At 35.0% G+C, this 19163-nt stretch overlaps 1 pseudogene; it reads right to left on the bottom strand.

The window, feature by feature from the left end:
- Positions 1–5834: 5834 nt before the first annotated feature.
- Positions 5835–18700, bottom strand: LOC126977884 (lysosomal alpha-mannosidase-like; annotated as a pseudogene).
- Between the last annotated feature and the right edge of the window lie 463 nt (positions 18701–19163).

Here is a 19163-nt window from a genome sequence, read left to right as displayed (position 1 = left end):
TATAAACATATTTAAATATTCGTTTATTGTATTTTGGTTTGGTTTGGCCTTGTTTCCAATGCTCTAAATAAATAAAATAAACAATCAATATAATTTAGAAATGTCCCAAATGTCAATAATTGTTATTTATATTGTTGCGTAGCAACGCTTTGAAGTATATGACGAGAGTTGGCAAACTTCAAGAAATTGATAATTACAACAGCTCCGTCAGCAATACTCGTAGCTTTGGCGTAAAAGTGTTTACTTTAGACGCTGTAGACCCGGGTTCGATACACCTACCAGTGTATGGAATTTTTTGTGTTTTGTAAAGTTAATGGAAATTTCTAGTAAATTCAGGATCAAATCGATCAGAAAAAAAGGGATGGAAAATGTGTAAGCAGGATAAAAATAATTAAAAGAATTTTCTAGTACAATTTAAATTTAAAGATGGAATGGGGGAATCATTTTGAAAATGGAACAGATCCGGGGGTATATAAGCCGTACTAAACGTGGCCTACGGCAGTTCTAGTTCTGACTCGAAAGTGTAGAGAAGAAGAAGAAGAAGAAAAGAAGAAGTAGTGAAAAGTGGAAGTGTACCAAGAAGAAGAAGGTAGAAGAGACCTAGTGTTCGGTGCAGTGTGACGCGTTGAAGGTACTGCCGCCCACAAGAGGAACAGCGGCAGACCGGCAAGTGCAAGTTCAGAAAAAGTGAACGCAAATAAAGACTCGTTCCTATAAGCGGAGTATTATTTCCAATCCCTGACCCACTCTCGTGTCAATATATAAATAAAAAGTGTCGTTACAAGTTTTGGTCTTATTTTTTTCCGTCTAGCCCCCTTTCGTAACGCACGATAAGGAACTTCGTTCCAATATTCATCTGAAGATATATTATATAAAACATGGAAAGTAAAAAAGCTCATAAATTTTAAAAGATTTATTAAAAACATAGAACGTGAATCCATCTGCTTAATCGTTAATTAGCTTAACGATTATAAAGTTCTTCAAATCACACTGCAATCTCCAGCATAAATGTTATAAATAGTTAATAACTTACTAACTTTGAGCCACTTAGACTTTACTATATATAACCCAAAATGCGCCATTTCTATTTCATTATTTTAAATTCAGCATGTTACTTAAATACGTACTGACTGCCCATTTTTTTATTCAATCTTAGCCTACAGAATTAAAACAAAGTATAGGTAAATAAATAATAGAAAACAAAACGAAAACATACGCATTTAAAGAAAACCAAACTTAAAAGTAGAAAATAATTTTTTATATGCATAAAGCATGAGTAGTGTGCATATAGCACCCAAAAATCGCTTATCCTGAAGATTCATATAATAGGACAGACTATATAAATTATTTGACACCAATCCTATAGCAGTGCGCAAAGTTTCCTAATAATCCGAGGCTTCAAAAGAGTCGGAAATCTCATAAGTATTAAATATAAATATAAACAGCGTTGTTTTATTTATATCCTAAAACTAATTAATACGTTTATTTTATGTTGATTTAAAAGAATCAACGGACATTTTTGATGCGCAATTTGTAACTGTTTAATCTAAGAAAATTCAATTTGTAGTGTAATTTTACACATTATAACAGTCGAACAAAAGAAACATCAAAAAACAATATGACAGTTTCATTAATACTGTAAAGACCAAGATTATTATCGATAATATTTCATCATCGTAATATGCTTAGATTAAGTATTGGTCTCCGCTGCGCTCCAACTAGATACCGCACTACCTAAAACAATAGCTTTTTTACTACGGCAACTTTTAGATACTTGTGTGCTTGGCATCTTAACACTCAATGGCATCTTTCAAATTTTGTAACATACGCTTCGTGTTATTTTACATTGAAATTAATAAAATACAAAATATTTAATGATGATATGTGATCCCAGTGTCTTTCCTGTTTCTTGTAGTATTATTTTTACAAAGCTTTACTAAGCAACCCGGCATTTTAGTTTCAATTATTAGCAAAGTCTAACAGAACATGTGGCACGTCAACGTCACACATTGTTCGAGACTGGCTCGAGTACGCCCACTTGGGCGCAGTATTAGTCGGACCAATCCATAATCTAAGGTATTATGATTTGATAGCCGCAACAATATCAAAATCAATCTTTCATTCAATTTGAAATATATCAGTATATTTCATAAAAACGAAAACATAATAAGCGTAGGTTTGATTAAGTCTCGATATAACAATCATAAAATAAAGTTAAGTATGTCAATACGATCATTGTATAAAAGAGATGAATAATATTCCCAGGGAGTTTACAAAATGCGGTAAACACAATATCACAAGTTAGAAGGAAATGAATGGCAAATCCAACGCTCGACAAACTGGGGCGTGAAACGGAGATTTTATTTTGAGGAGCCTTATGTCTTGAAGAACACTTTGATTTATCCGCCCCAGCTGTAATCTCTGAATAGGAATTACAAAAGATTGAGTATTCATTCGTGTATTTGACGTAACGTTGAACGCGAATTCAGCTCACTGCCCTAGTTTTCTGCCTCTTGTTTTTAAATAAGAACTCGGGATTAAATCGGTTTTTCACTTGGTTATACAATCTGTGTGAGTTAGTGAATTTGAAATTCTTTCGGGATGTATAAAGTTTTTGAAATCCTTAGATCATTAATCATACGTCTAGGGAGACTATGACAGCTGTGAAAACGTCTCACTGTATCACGCACACTAAACTAATATTCCTGGCCTGTTTTTATCAGTTGTCTTACAGCAAGAGACGTAAAAATTATCTTTTTATTATTGTATATTATTTATATATTCTTTAGATTATTTTTGAAGTGAAAACTGAAATCATTGTAGTTCTGTTCAATTACTTCTTAAATGATGTTATGCATTGTTTGAATGCCTAAATCGGTTCTTAAAGTTTAAAACATGTTAGAAAAAAAATTTCGGAGTCTTTGACCTCAAATTTAGAAGGGGATAGCCTTGGTGTGGACCCGTCTAATTATCTAATCGAAATCAAGTTTCATCTTAGAAATAACGGATTCATCTCTGATCATAAAACGAGAGATGGATTAAAATTATAAGAAATAATTGTGAAACTATAATTGTTCTGAAATTCTTTAAAAAGTTTAAAATTTTCACTTCTGACTGCAAAGGACTAATCATTTTAAGTCTATGCTTTGGTTTGCTTTGTTAACGAGCTGATTTTAATAATTATTTATTAAAAAATATTCAAAGAAATACAACGCCATTTTGTAATTTCTATGTTTATCGTAGCACAAAATAACAGACCATATTAATAAGTATTTAAAGAAATCTATATATATATATATATAAGAGATTTCCACGCATATAGTCACTCATCACGATATCTCTGGAACCATTAGGCGTAAAGACTTGAAATTTGGTAGGAATATTCCTTTCACCGAGTAGAGGTCACCTAAGAATTTTACGAATTTTTATTTTTATTTTAATGATTTTACGAAATTAAACCCGCAAAAGATTTTTTTTAATATGAACAGAACAACGTCGGTCGGGTCAGCTAGTATATTATGAAATATTTTAACAATAACATTAATTTAACAAAATGTATTAGTGTATTTTATTATTATTTAGGTATCGAGGTTACAAAATCTCTAGTGAGAATTACAACACTACAGCAATCAATTACAAACAAGTAAAACCAATATATTGTCAGCAGTGCAATGTAATTTCGCTCAAGTGATGTATGGCCGCGCGATTGCCGATATTGTGCTCTAAATTGGTTCTGATCTTGAAGTCTCCTTGTATCCTAAAGCGATTTGCCAATAAACGTTATATTCCATAGTTCATTTACAATGTTATTTCATGTACTAACTATATGGGAGTTTAGATTAGATTTATATTTATTACTAATATTATTTGACCTAGTCTTAGATTAGGTATATCTTATATCTTTAAATGAGCAATTCTTGTATATATTTATATATAATTGGAATCTCGGAATCGGCTCCAACGATTTTCATAAAATTTAGTATATAGGGGGTTTCGGGGGCGATAAATCCATCTAGCTAGGTTTCAATTTTAAAAAAATGTAGTTTTATCCGTTTTAATGAGAAACAGCTACAATAACTTTAGAATACAAAGGTAAATTTCGACACTATATATACTATAGTAGCTCAGATGGGACATTGGGTGATCCGGAAAGCAGAAGACCCGGTTCGAATCCAGAAGTCCTATTAGTTTTTTTTTTAATTCAAGTTTGTACATTCTTAAAAATCCGAGCAAGGCTCGGTTGTCCGGATATTATAATTAAACTGAAACAATAATTGGCCTGATTTGACAGGAAGAGTTAAAAATGTACGTAAGCGCCGCTAATTTCGATTTTATGGATGTAGTGTTGCTAGGTCGGCATTTTCGATAAAAAGGTTGCTTTTCAATCACAAAGGGGTAAAACATAGATATTTGATACAGTTTTTAGAGTTCTGGAAATATAAAACAATTCCAACACAGCAAAATACAACCTTTATCAGTACTGTAGTCACCGCAGTTAATATAATATTATTCAAATATACGCTTCACTAAGTAGAAAATGTTTTAAGGTAAGGAGAGCGAAGTAAAGTCCACTTAATTTTTTGTTTATTTATAATAAATCAAAAGTCCACTGGTTCCAAGTTTTGAACGTTCCAAAACGTATTTTTAACTTTTTTATATTTTATTTATTTTAATTGAATAAATCAGTATGAAAAGCTTAAAATTAAATTAAAACATTTGTTTTATTCTTCGTGTATGTGGGAGTATTATGTATTCAAGAAATCGGACGCTTTCAAATAAGTGAAAAACACGTTCAAATATTACGTGATATACATACTGCGAAATACATCTCTACTAATATTATAAATGTGAATGTAAGTTGGTTTGTTACGCCTAAATCGCTGAAATTTAGTATAGAGACCAATATATATAGAAAGACAAAGGCTATCTTTTATCTCGAATAAAAGGCTTGGCAGGGTTGAAATAGGGTTTGGAAATTTGTATGAAAGTTCGTTTCTATCGAAGTTTACACCATGCAAAATTTGTATTTATGCATTTGATAAGAAATAAATGAATATTTGTTTAGCGCTTTTAAAATTTAGACCTGTGTGGAGATGAAAAAGGGGGATGAAAGTTCTATAATTGGTAGCTTATAAAAATGTTTTAACTACAGCTGTTTGATATGTATTATTTTCAAAGATATTTTAATGTAATAAGTATAAGTATAAGTTATATAATATGTATAAAAATCAATAATAGACCCATATATCAACCTAACGTGGTCTACACTTGACACTATGATTCTAGAAATAATAATATGAGGATATTATTTAAATCTGAGTTAATTGTTAGTTGATTTAATCTTTTACCTATAAATGTGAAACGCTATGTCAAGTCATTACATAATAAATTAGATGATATCGTCACACTTATGGGCACCGCTAAATGTTACGTGGACCATCTGCTATAGTCCGACAACTTCGTGCGCGACCGTCCCACGGTTTGACAGTCTGTGGCGCGGCGGGATACTAAGATGTAGCGGGTGGTGTTGCGAGGAAGGGCAATGCATGAGACTGCTGTTCCCCCGCCACCGCGCCACCGTCTGTCAACCCGTGGGACGGTCGCGCACGAAGTTGGCGAACAATAGTATGGTACTCCTAAAGTCGTTTTTTATTTCCAAAACCAAAATAAATACAGGTGAATATTACTTTTAAAGATCTAAATGGAAATCGCACCCATCCAGCTTTATTAGTAGCATTCAGGTAAGGAACTTATGCGGTTCGGCACATCTAGAAAATTAATGAATTATTCCAAATTACAAAGAGGTAAGTAACATGCAAATTCTCTGCAACAATTTACTTTAGATATTCAAACCACGCTACAAATGTTCTGATTTGCTGCGGCGTCAGACTAATCCCTTCATCAAGATCTACTTCTTCAAACGGCCTTATAATTTCATCCTTGCTCAGCTCCATATTACCTAACCCGTAATAATCATTGAAACTCTTATAAAAACTCTCATTCCTCTGCCAATGTAGAGGAACCCAATCCTTAAACCACATATGCGCTGCCAACGTTGTTTCTTTAACAGCATTTATTTTGATATTAACAAATAAATCCTTGATTTTAACAATTTTATTACCTGACTTAACAATATCTGACTTTTCCAAATAATTCTCAAGTCTTAATAGTAATGTATGATCGTTCCATTCTTCTAGACTAAGTAAATGTACTCCAATTGGTAATTTATTTCTCAAAGCTGTAAATTCATTTGTCGTATTTTCCCAGTCGTCGTAAACAGAAACAAAAACCTTTGGCGATAACTCTATCTCTTTTGCAAGTCTCTTTTCATACACTTTATTTGGTCTATAGTTAGCTTTGGTGAAATACAGATAATGTTTTCCTCGGATTACAACGCCCTGGTTTTCTATGGTATCATTGAGGAAAGTCTGTGCTCCAGTGTCATCTGTAAGTATTCGTCTATGAACAAGGAAGTCTATAGCACCATCATTTAATGATGACCCGCCTTGGGAGCGGTCGTTGAAAATTGATAAGCGAAGATTTCGTTTTGTGTCTTCAATGTATATCTTTGAGTTGACTGGGTAGTAGTTACCTGTGAATGGAAATGTTTTTAAAATACTTTTAACAAACCCTTTAGTACTGACAAAATTTTGGATGACTGAATTCAATGATTATATTATAAATTGTAAGTAATAAAATAATTTCTTTTAAATATTTTGAAATATAATAATACCAAATATGTATTAATCAAAGCAATAAATAACATAATTTCATCGGTTTGAGAAATTTCATCGGTTTTGGCGATAGATTAGAAAAGAAAAAATATCAAAGATAATAATAACAATCTAACAAAGATCCAATTTCCCTCTTACCCAGGACTAAATCTCACTGTGCAGATTGTGCTTATGCAGTAAGCTAAGTATAATGGCTGAAGGAACTTACCGGCCACAGGATCTAAATTGTAAGGCTGGTATGTAGCTCGCATATGCCTAATCCTCTTTATAGTCTGTCGTCCATTAGCATCCGTATAGAATGTCCCAAAATTATCCAAATCCGTTGAATACCTCAAAAATACATCCTTTCCTAACCCGTCATCTATCGGCACAGGACCAACAACCCAATCCACCTCAACCAGTGGACTTTCTTCGTAAAGCCTGACCACAAAAGAAGCATAGTTGGAATATTTACTGTGAATTTCTTGGCTAATGTCTGATTTGTATACAGTTGTATCAATGAAATCTATTATTGGTTCTGGTTTTACGTTCGAAGGTCTGAATACGGATGGTCCTGGAGAAATCTTTTCACTTTCTTCTTTTTTGGGGTCATCAGAAATGTAATAGTAAAATTGAATATCCAATGATGAATTAATGCTATTCATTAGTTGGATAGTTGATATCTTTCTGTATGAGTCAATGTAGATTTTTAAGTACTAAAATAAATAAAAATTATATTGATTTTTTTATATCTCAGCAATGGGTCATAAACTTCTTCTTTACCATTGTACTTTATATCCATATCTGAATACAGGAGTAAGGTTGAGTTGATCATGTGATTGATATACACAAATTATATACTTTAAGCAAATAACGAATTTAGAAGCAGTTATATACGGAAAAGCTATGGTATCAATCCGTAGAAAGGTGCAGAAATAATGTTATAAGGATGAAGAGATGATCTCAAGCGTATAAAAAATATTTTAGTACCAAGGTAATTCGGAACATAACACATTAAAATGTTGGGAAGAAAAAAGCGAACACTTGTCGACGAAACTATTAAAATAGATTAATGTGATAAGATTAAAAGCATGAACGTTATATTTAAATGAATATTAATGACTTTTTTCAAATTTAATTAACAGTCATTTTTAGAATAAAGGATATGTTACCTTATTCTCTATAAACATGTCTTTGGATTCAAGTGAAAACGTATCAGTTTTATTAACAGTTGGATTTTTCATTGTCGTTGTTTTAACTGTGCTCATAGTCGTAGATGTTCTAACTGTGCTGGTAGTCGTAGATGGTTTAACTGTGCTGGTAGTAATAGGTTTCCATGTAACTGTCTTATTTAATATTAATCTGTCTTCGGGAGTTACAGTTACTGTGTCTTCTGTGACTATGGATTCAATTCCCGTTGTATTTACTGGAACGAAATCCAAAGGATGATTTTTTCCAGGGATAGTATTTGTGAAACTTTCTTCGAAGTATTTGCCATCCATATTGGGTGACTTATCAGTTTCTTTTTCAATGAATTTCTCATCATAAAAATCTTCATAGTCTTCATTCAAAGTAGTAGTATTTACAGAGATTGGCGTTTGTCGTACGTAGTATTTCTTATTGACATTCACTTTCCTTATTAATGATCGTTTTATTTTGCTTTGTTCACGTAAGATAAGGTACGTTCTGTAGCCTAATGGAGGCAGATCCTTTGCGATAAACACTAGCTCGTGAGTTTTTTTGGGGACAACTCGAAATGGCAATTTCATCACTTGACTTGGTATCGGAAATATTGCGGATTTAATAACATTATCTGAAACAAGATTTTTGCTATGAAATGAAATTAAATTATGAAATGAAATCTACCTATGCTATCAAAATGTATACACTGGGGTGGGGTGAATTTCCCAAATGATTGCAGTACAATATTTTTTTTTTATAGATCACTATATCACGTATTCCAGCGATTGATTGATTGATAGAAAAAACAATGATTGTGAAACTGAACTGACAGTAGGCAGGGCACGTGGGACAGAAATTCCTCGAATGGCGATCACGTACTGGAAGACGCAGTGATGGTAGGCCCTCCACAAGAGGGACTGACGATCTGGTCAAGATTGCTGGTATAAAAGCGTTTACTAAGAAGAAATTCCTGCAAACTAATAATAAAAACGACACACCACAAGTTAGGATATCATCCCCACCATCTGGATGTGTGGTGGTCCTCCACAGTGCGGTTTTCAAGGAGCTTTCTTCCTCGTACGACAAAGCTATGGAATGAGCTTCCTTGTGCGGTGTTTCCGGGACGATACGACATGGGTACCTTCAAAAAAAAGCGCGTACAGTTACTAAAAGGCCGGCAACGCTCTTGTGATTCCTCTGGTGTTGCAAGAGAATATGGGCGGCGGTGATCACTCACCACCACGTGACCCGTACGCTCGCTTGTCCTCCTATTCCATAAAAAAACAAAACCATATGCAAGCTACTCATGCAAAATGGCCTCATACCGGAATCACGCCATGTAGAACAGGAGTGCTTCGGGCATGAGACAAAGCAGATGCATCTAAGGCACAAAACACCAGCGAAGTAAAAAGACGGGCTCGGGCAAAATCGAAACAAATTTCAAACATTACACTAAATTGAATATGGCGGACATACTACATAATATTAACCACAATGATATGCGTATGAAATTAAGTTTTGATTATGTAAATAAATTATTTAATAAAACTATTTAACAAAAAAATTATATTCATATAGTTTTAAAGGCATGTAGCCCAATTGAAAAACGAGAGAAAGGGTAAAATGTACAATTAATTAGTATCTGGTATTTAACAAGCTTTTAAATTTATCTATTATATTCAAGTTTTCAATAAATGATGTTGTATTACAGTATGCCTACTTACCCTTTGGATCTCTAACTTCATAATTTATTTTAAATATTGCAATCCTGACAGGTATAGACACGGGCCAAGCTAGCGGGTTGTAGATAGTTGTCTGAAAAAAAAAAGTAAGTTACAAGCACAAAACAAGTCTATAAACGGCCTGCGTGAACATCAATTATTTTGCAATACATCAACACATAAGATTAAAACGCCTAAGACCTTATATCAATCCCATCAGCCAGCTAAGGTAGCGCGCGCGTGGTAATGAATGCTTATTGGTCATGTAACGATCACAGCGTTTCCTAATTGGTCAGACAACAGTAGCAGCCAGAATCGGAGAATCGCTCCCATGCAATCTTGCTAGGGCCGCCTGTCGTATTCATGCATAAAATCACTGAAGACAATCGAGACAACAACATTACGGCCCGACTTTATCTCAATTAATTGCTCGACGGACGCGATGGTGGACGCTGACGTCGGTCAATGAAAACATCATGAACGCATACAGCCCAGTGGCGATGAAATGCTACGCGCGTACAGCTACGTCGCGTTGACGAGAATCCAGCTCGTCGGTCCAGCGTACGTCAGTTCGCTGACGCACTATGACGATAAATTAGTACGTTCAGTGCGACGCTAACGGAGCGACCGACCGTACGCGCGTTCTTAATAATTGGGTAAACATGATATCTTCTCCGTCTTTTATTCCGTAATCGTTTGCGTAAGTATTTATTTAAAACTTACAGATATTTATAACTATTTTGACATGTATTACTAAGCCATTTAATAGTTTTCACATAATATATGAAAAGTAGTACGCACATATTAATGAGGTTAAATGGATTAATTTGTCTTCGCAATTGTAGACGCGCAATCAAGTTTGCTGTCAGCTGAGCACAAAACGCAACATGGTCAGCGCGTGCGAGTACGCGCTACGCACGATCGACGTCAGCGCTCACTGTCGGTCGAACACTAAATCCAGCCTTAGGCCATTGCAACATTAAGGGAATCCTCTTCAACTTGACGCCTGTTTAAGGGTAGCGGTCTGTCTATTTTGAAGCTGCGCGTTGCGATCGCATATACGCGTGTGTCGACAGCTCCTAACAGTTGTAACTGTTATTTCATTTTTTATTTTTATATGTATAAAGTGAAGTGAACGAAATGCTTGCATGTTCGGTCAACATTTGTTGATCAATGCTAGCAGGTAAAGGCTCATTGATAATGAAGTTCCAAATAATTGGAAGACAAAATAAACAACTCACCATAAAGAAAGGTCTGTTTGTGAAGGGGCACGATGATATATTGAAGCTGCATCTATAATACCTTGTAGTTGGACGAGACTTGCGAAGTTTGCTGAAAGGATAATTAAATTTTAACTTTACATTATTTTCAGGTCTTCGCCATCTCAACACCTGATGAATCTCAAGTACCAGTGTTGCTGGCTTAATAGTTGATTTTACACACTGGTTACCATTTCATTGAGTACCCCTGAATCCTACAAATATAATTTCCAAAATATCAATTTATTGAATTAAAAAAAGGCCTATGGAGATGGCCTACAAAAACGGAAATAATTTTGAGGAAAATTAAAGATAGGTTGTTGGCAAATACGTAGTATCTACAACTAATGACTTATACTGTATATATCCTAAAGTAAGAGTATTTATCGTATTTAACAGCATGATAAGCAGTATAAACTCAAATTTTTTATGTACTCTATTTTTGGGAATAGGAGAACATGGAGTATTATATAAGAAACTCAATGCCCATTCAACATCCAGCATGAAACCACCTCGGCTTACTTATGCAATGAGCCATCTCCATGGCTTCAGGTCTCGGTCGAATCACCTCATATTTATTCAAATTCCAAGCATAACTCTTTTCATAGCATGCTGAGCAACTTTGTGAACTAGCAGTACCGAGAAAGTCTATCTGTATGACATAGCAGGTAGGACGGAGTGATCGAAGACTTTAGTCTTCAGGAATTGGGTATATTCGAAGAAAATACTGGATATATGCGATTCAACGAATATTCCCTAAAAATCCCAACCCAGTTGTGTTCTTCTATTGGCCTCTTTCTCGAAATTGCTCTGCCTTGTCGGAGTAGTTACTCCAGAGTCCGATTGTGCAGATGCCTTAGGTTAACATATTGCGGGACAGCTTCGAGACCAACTCCATTAACATGCACTGGTTCTGAACTAAACTGGCCATTGAACATAATTTTGGTTTTGTCCAAGTTCATCCGGAGACCTATCCATATTGTAGAATCACCCACGCTATTCAGCACCTGGTGTAAGTCTTGTGAGGTTTCAGACTTAATGACGATTTTTTTTTATCGTTTCCAAATCTCAAGTGCGAGATGTACTCGCCATTAATATTCATGTTACGTTCATACCAGTCCAGTACCATAAACAAATCCTCTAAAACGTTTGAGGATGAATTCGGAGTTGTAATTATTATGACAGGTACTCACGATATTGACAATGTCTTTTATTGTTAAAGTTCCGCGATAATAAAAGTTAAAAAATTCGGAGTTGTCAAAACTACGGAGAACAAGTCAAACATTTTGTCCTATAAAGAAACAACATCCCCCCACAAATTGACGGGGGGATCAGCCATGGTATTATACATTTCTACACATTGTAATGGACGTATTTTCAATATACCTTCACTTACTTAAAAGCATCTTCTAACTGTCCTACGGCCTTCTCAATAGCATCGTTGATTCTCATAAGATAGTGCTTGTATACGTAGTCTCTCATCGCCCCAGTGATAATTGTGTGATCCTGTGCCACAGCTGAAATAAATGAGGAGATACAAGTTTCATTTAATAACACCAATCTTTGACCAAAAATAAATAATTGTAATGCATCTTGTGTATCTCGACTATTATCTATATATAACACAAGAACTAAGGGATTGCTTGTAACTAATTATAGTAAGCTTCATAAGATTCATTATAAAGCTTTAAGGGTAAATGTATACTCTTATATAATAAAGTCCCAATCGCTGTTCAGGCATTATCGATAAGAAAGTTTAATTGTTTTATTAAAGAATGTCTCTGTCGTAAAGCCTACTACCCCACAGCTGAATTTCTAAGATCGGACAGCTGAGAGAATCTATTCACCATTTGATTCCGAAATGGTGGTAGTGTTGGACACCAAAAAGTATTCTAAAGAAAGCATTAAAATAATTTCTAACTTAATAATTTATAATGAAATTAGAGCGAGTGATCGGTTGATGTCTGTCTTTCATCCATCATAACGTAGGCTTGGTTATCGCATTTATTACGTGTTCCGAACAGCTGTTTGACCTTTATCCCTACCGTCTAATTCTTCAACCTTCGTAATACACGCTACAAACGTATCATCCTCCTAGTTATCTGAATATGTGGCGTGTCCTACACCGTTCTAAATTATTCTACACAGCCCGACCTTTCTTGCCAATTAACACTAGTTGTGTATAATAAAACTGTATTTCATTCCAAAAATCCCCATGTGTTAAATATCATCAGAATCCTTCCAACTATATTACACTTCTCGTTTAGTAGAATAAGATGGTATACATAACGTTTTATGTAGTACCTGATATTACTTTTCAAAGAGCTAGAAATTTTATTACTGCAGAGGACTCGAAGTATCGCACGACACGTCCCAAACTTAGCGTTTATCAATAATGTAGTCTCGAGGAAGTTTCTTTCGCGTGCAAGCAAACTGTAGACTGAACTTCCATCCGAAGTGATTAAAGAATCAATATGACAAGAGGACAGGTATTGAAGCTAAGAGATAAAATATTTTACTCACCAAAAATCTGAACTTAATACGAATGAACACGTTCAGAGGGCCTACCATCAACTTTTAATTAGTGATTCAATTCCGATGCATTTCAGTTTAGGTACCTAAACTGATTCGCTATACTTTGTACCATGAAGTGCTTTTTACTGAATGGCGTTTGAATCGCTTATGAAGAATGAACGAAATGTCTGTGGTCCGCGGTGTGAGAAAGACATGACGCACAGTCGTTGCATAAGTTTGTCTCTCACTCATTCGCTCACTTTAACAAACAAGCTATCCAGTTTAGGTTGAAATATTACCTCATGGTACGAATAAATGAACGAACTAAATCAGTTTGCGATTCAATTTCCTACTTGATTTGACGTAAAACTAAATTCGATCGCTTAAATGATGTCGTCGTGATATAGCAAAGCAGTTAATTTTAGGTCGTCAAATGAATCGCATTAAGCGTTCATGGTAGGCCCGCAGGTGTTTCAGTTAAAGTCAATCCAAAGCTAAGATGGCAGAAAGTAATGAAATGAAGGAATATGTAGCAGGTAAATATTGTGATGTTTTATGAGTAAGGAGTTAGAAAAATAGGACAATTACTTTAAAAGTAAAGAAATCTGAGCGTGAACAAATACATTGTAGTCCACAAGTTAGGACGTGTTGAATTTCAACAAGATAGTTGTAGCAAGGAAAGTTAAATGGTGTCAAAGTTTTGTTCAATTAATTTCAGTGAATGTATGTACCTAAAGACAAATTCAAATCGCATGCTGATCTACTAAAATCGAACCGTGTGAAACTTATTTAACAATTAAGAAACCTCCACCAGTGGGAGGCTCCTTTGCACAGGATGCCGGCTAGATTATGGGTACCACAACGGCGCCTATTTCTGCCCTGAAGCAGTAATGTGTAAACATTACTGTGTTTCGGTCTGAAGGGCGCAATTGTAGTACCGCTCAGAATTTTTGGGATTTTCAAGAATCCTTAGTGGCACTGCATTTTAATGAGCAGGGCGTACCGATTACCATCAGTTGAAAGTCCTGCTCGTGTCGTCCCTTATTTTCATAAAAAAACTACTCTTACTTCTTTAAAAAGACATTCGCATAACTTATTTACTCACCCATTGTCCACATCAACTGATCTATTACTTTGTCATTTTTCTTCGTTCGTGTAAAAACCTGAAGCTGCTTTGTTATCTAAAATGGAAAAAAATAATTGTGAAATTGAATAAACAAACTTAAAACTTTGCACAAAACAAATATTGTGAAATCTTATGTTTAAATCAATTATGCTGAACAACTGTCGACGTTAAGCCTAAAGCTGATATTTAAGGGGAGAAAGGGGAGGATTTTTTTTTGTTACATATGAATAAATACGAATGAAACAAAAAAGTTAATGTGTTGCGCCGTTCTCCTCTCTCACAGGCCCATTCCATCCCGAAGTTAGTGATTTAATTGACATTTAAATTAAAAATTCTAAATGTTTATTATGTAAATAAGTCTCATATTCTTCTTCATTTATTATATATTAGTCGCTCACATGTCTAAATTATGATAATAGTTTAATTAAGTTATTAATAAATACATAATGTATTTTAGATTTATATTTATATAAATATACATCGTGTATTACAATAACAACTATAACAATATTATTTTGAGCTAACTGAAGTTGTGCAGATTGATCTTAAAGCTGTTTGTCATCCAAATAATGAGATCAGATAAAATCAAAAAGCATTTAAAAAAAGGAATAAATAAATGAATTACTTACAGAACGAACAGATGGCAAACCGGTGTTAACCGGTATCATTAGCCCATAACAAATTCAAATATTTTTATTCTAAATAGGATATGAAATCAAAAACTACCCATTCGGAAATTAATACCTCAGTCAGCCCTGAGAAGAACGCGCGCAAGTAACTCAGTGCACTTCTTCTGTTTTATTAATAAAATTTCGATACAATTAATTTTAAAATTAAAATAAGCTGCCGGAGGTCGCTCCATCACCAATCTGGTGGTATCTTTAAGAAATTAATTTATGTTAACTATAACATATGGGTTACTAAACCTTTAACACATAAACGTGTTTTATCAAAACGTGAGACTTGAGATGAAATGACTCATACCCTTAAGTTATCTTCAGTGTGTATAATACTCACTTGTAAGTATGTCTGTCCTTCTCGAATCAGATACTTGAGGTCAGGTCTTGAGGTATATAAGCCGGTGACGTAGCTGAACTTGTCATACGCGTACGGCATGAAGTCATCTTGTTTGGTGGTTAGAAGTGGACTGTACATACAAATTTTTTATACTCTTGAGACCCAATGTACGACTACACACGATTTGTCTAAACGTTTCGTAAGCATCCGCTCACGTACAACCAACGTATGGAATGAGCTTCCATGTGAGGTGTTTCCAGGGCGACACTACATTGGGCGCGTATCTTCCATTAGGCCGGCCATGCTAATATGATCATCTGTAGCCCTAATCTCGTAACAAAACGAGAATAAAATCGAAGCGACTTGTATAGAGATGAAGTTACATTGATAGCAATTCAAAACATGATGGCGCCTCTCCACAATCGGCGATTAAAGACGATTACACGCGAGCTCCATCATGTAGAGAGCTAATTCACTTCTAGTGTCTTATAGTGTCCTCCAGCGAATGAAAGACCGGCCGATCGTGTGGGCACGCGCACCCAACTACACGCGAGTTCTCTTTGATACGTACCCGAAAAACAGACAAGTCACCGATCACCGCGATCTTCGCTTCTAGTCGACGATAATCGCCGATAGTGGAGAGGAGGCTTTATATAATAGATCATAGATAATACTTTTAATTGCAGTAGAAATACTTAGATTTGGTAGTACAATATTGCTAACTTGAGCGAGCTTGTCGTTCAAATGAGGTTCAAGCGCGGCCCCTATCCAGTTAATGTAGGTTCAACTAATGTTCTAGGGAAATGATCTATGAAATGGCTATAAAAATCAAATAAAAGGTGAAAGACATAGCTGAGTGAGTTTTACGTTAGTAAAGTCTGAGTTAAGTCTCAGTACGGTCTATATATCTCAGCCTTATATCAAATCCTGGATAGGAGTGGAACTAAGGTCAACGATTTTGAAATAACGAGAATAACGTTAGTGGTGTAGCGGGAGAATGTGGGCTGTGGTGATCACTTTTTTTATGACAATACGGCATGTTACGAGCTGGACGTTCAACTGATGGTAATTGATACGTCCTGCCCATTACAACAATACAGTGCCACTCAGGATTCTTGAAAAACCCAAAAATTCTGAGCAGCAATACGATTGCGCTCGTCACCTTGAGACATAAGATATTTAGTCTCATTTCCCAGTAATTTCACTCGCTACGGCGCCCTTAAGACCGAAACACGTTGGCGCCGTTGTGGTACCCAAAATCTAGCCGGCTTCCTGTGCAAAGGAGCCTCCCACTGGTAAACCTCCACTTAAGATCAGGTGGCTCGTTTGTGAAAATAAATTCTTATTTATGGATGAGAATCTGCGGGAATATAACCCGTTACATAAATACTACAAATAAGTTGATAACTTACTTAGCTTCATGTACCGCTTTCACGTAGCAACTCGGTGATGAATACGTGAGGTGTATATGTAAGTTGTTTTTGTACGTTTTCTCATTTACTTTGCTGTAATTATACAAAAAAATACGTGGTATTGATACGAGTGGCTTAGATTATATATGGATTTAAATGATGAGCTAAATTTTTGTTAGTAGCAGTAGATGCAACTGAATGTTCAGTATTTGTTCTGCCATAACAATGCATTTTTCATAAAGGAGAGAAAGTTAAAAAACAGGTACTCTTGAAACTATATATTGCGAAATCTTATGTGTACAACTGTCGACGTTTCTTCTTTCTCACAGGCCCATTGCTTTCCGAAGTTAGTGATTTAATTGACATAAAAATTCAAAATTCAAAATGTTAATTATTAAAGTAGGTAGGTCTCATAAATAGCACACATAGCCTCCATCCATATTTAGTTCTCCTGCATCACTGCATATTATAAAACAAAGTCCTCCATCGCGTCTGTCTGTTCGGGATAAACTCAAAAACTACTGCTACGATTTTATTGCTGATTTCACTAATGGATCTTATGATAAAGGTTTTAGTATATAATTTGTAAAGTTTCTGTATACATTAACGATATTTGTTGAAGGTGTCTGAAAAAGTAAGCTGTCTTGGAGCTTTCAACGAAAACGCTGTCTAAAACACTTTTAGATATAACAAAATTCATGAATTCTTAGATACATCTTTGTTTCTCTATTAAATTATGAAATAGGTTAAGTACGATTCAATATAAAATAATATGTGCATTCTATAGAGATATTATTAATACACTCATCGCAATTTTTAACACAAACCTGAATTTTATATCAAAAAGCAACAACGCAAATGCCTCACTAACTTACCAGACGATTTATAGCTTTTAGCAATTTAAATGGTTTTATAGCTCAATTGAGTATTGAAAAATGTTTTTGTTCAATCGCTTTTATCAGGACGACTCATATAGCCTCGTAGTTACTGACTACTAAGCTAGCATGTCCCGGGTTCCGGTAGGTGCAAACATTTGGATGATGATTTTTAATATTTGTTTGCGAATCATGGGTGTATATGTATGTGTTTTATGGATGCCTAAGTATGTTTATAGTACAAGCTAATATGCCTAATTTAGGGCTAGACAAAATGTATGAAGTGTGTAAATTATATCCAAATATAAAGTTAAATTCAAAAGTTCCTCCTTCAATCGTAGTTATGAGAAATAAAATGAAAGATACGAGAACGAATCAATCAGGAGTTCCGTAGGAGAACCAAAGTCACCGATATAGCTCAGTTGATTGCGAAACTGAAGTGGCAGTGAGCAGGGCATAGCTTGAAGGACACATGGCCGTGGGGGCAATAAAGTCCTCGAATGGCGACCACGTACCGGAAGACGTGTTGGTAGAAGATGGATTGATGATTTGGTCAAGATCGGCCGGAATAGGTTGGATGAGGACAGGGAGGCATTTCTGCAGCAGTGAATGTATTCCAGCTGATATTTATACATTTATTGGTCTGCCAGCGATTTTAGATAAAAATATTTCTTATAATTTAAATTACGTGCACAGGGTATGCAATATTAAATTTAAACACTGCATGCTAATTTCGCATTACTGTAAAATCTTAAAGTGAGTTAATAACTAAAACCAGAGAAAAGAAATTGACAATTGGTATGATGATGAGAAATATAAATGATTCAAAGATGTTTTAAATAAACTTACTTGATCAGTTTGTCGATGTTGCTGAACCACATCCTCGAGTTATCGTAGCTAAGTGATGCACCCATCACCACTAAGATATGCATGGTGCTGTAGGACGGAGACTGACTGTATTTTACTTGTTCGATAAAAAGATCTACCTAGAAGATATGTATTTTATATTTAGTTTGTCCATTTCTGTCCACTCCTGGATATAAATATTGGTATTATGCTTAGATAATTTATACGTCTAAATTTTTTTTATGATGTTCAGCTGATGGTATTTGATACGCCATGCCCATTACAATGCAGTGCCGCTCAGGATTCTTGAAAAACCCAAAAATTCTGAGCGGCAATACAATTGCGCTCGTCACCTTGAGACATTAGATGTTAAGTATCATTTGCCTAGTAATTTTATTATCTACGGCGTCCTTCAGACCGAAACACATCAATGTTTACACATTACTGCTTCGAGGCAGAAATAGGCGCCGTTGTGGTACCCATAATCTAGCCGGCATC

The sequence above is a fragment of the Leptidea sinapis genome, chromosome 46 (genome assembly GCF_905404315.1).
Source record: "Leptidea sinapis chromosome 46, ilLepSina1.1, whole genome shotgun sequence".
Lineage (NCBI taxonomy): Eukaryota > Metazoa > Arthropoda > Insecta > Lepidoptera > Pieridae > Leptidea > Leptidea sinapis.
This window is presented reverse-complemented; position numbering and strand designations above follow the sequence as displayed.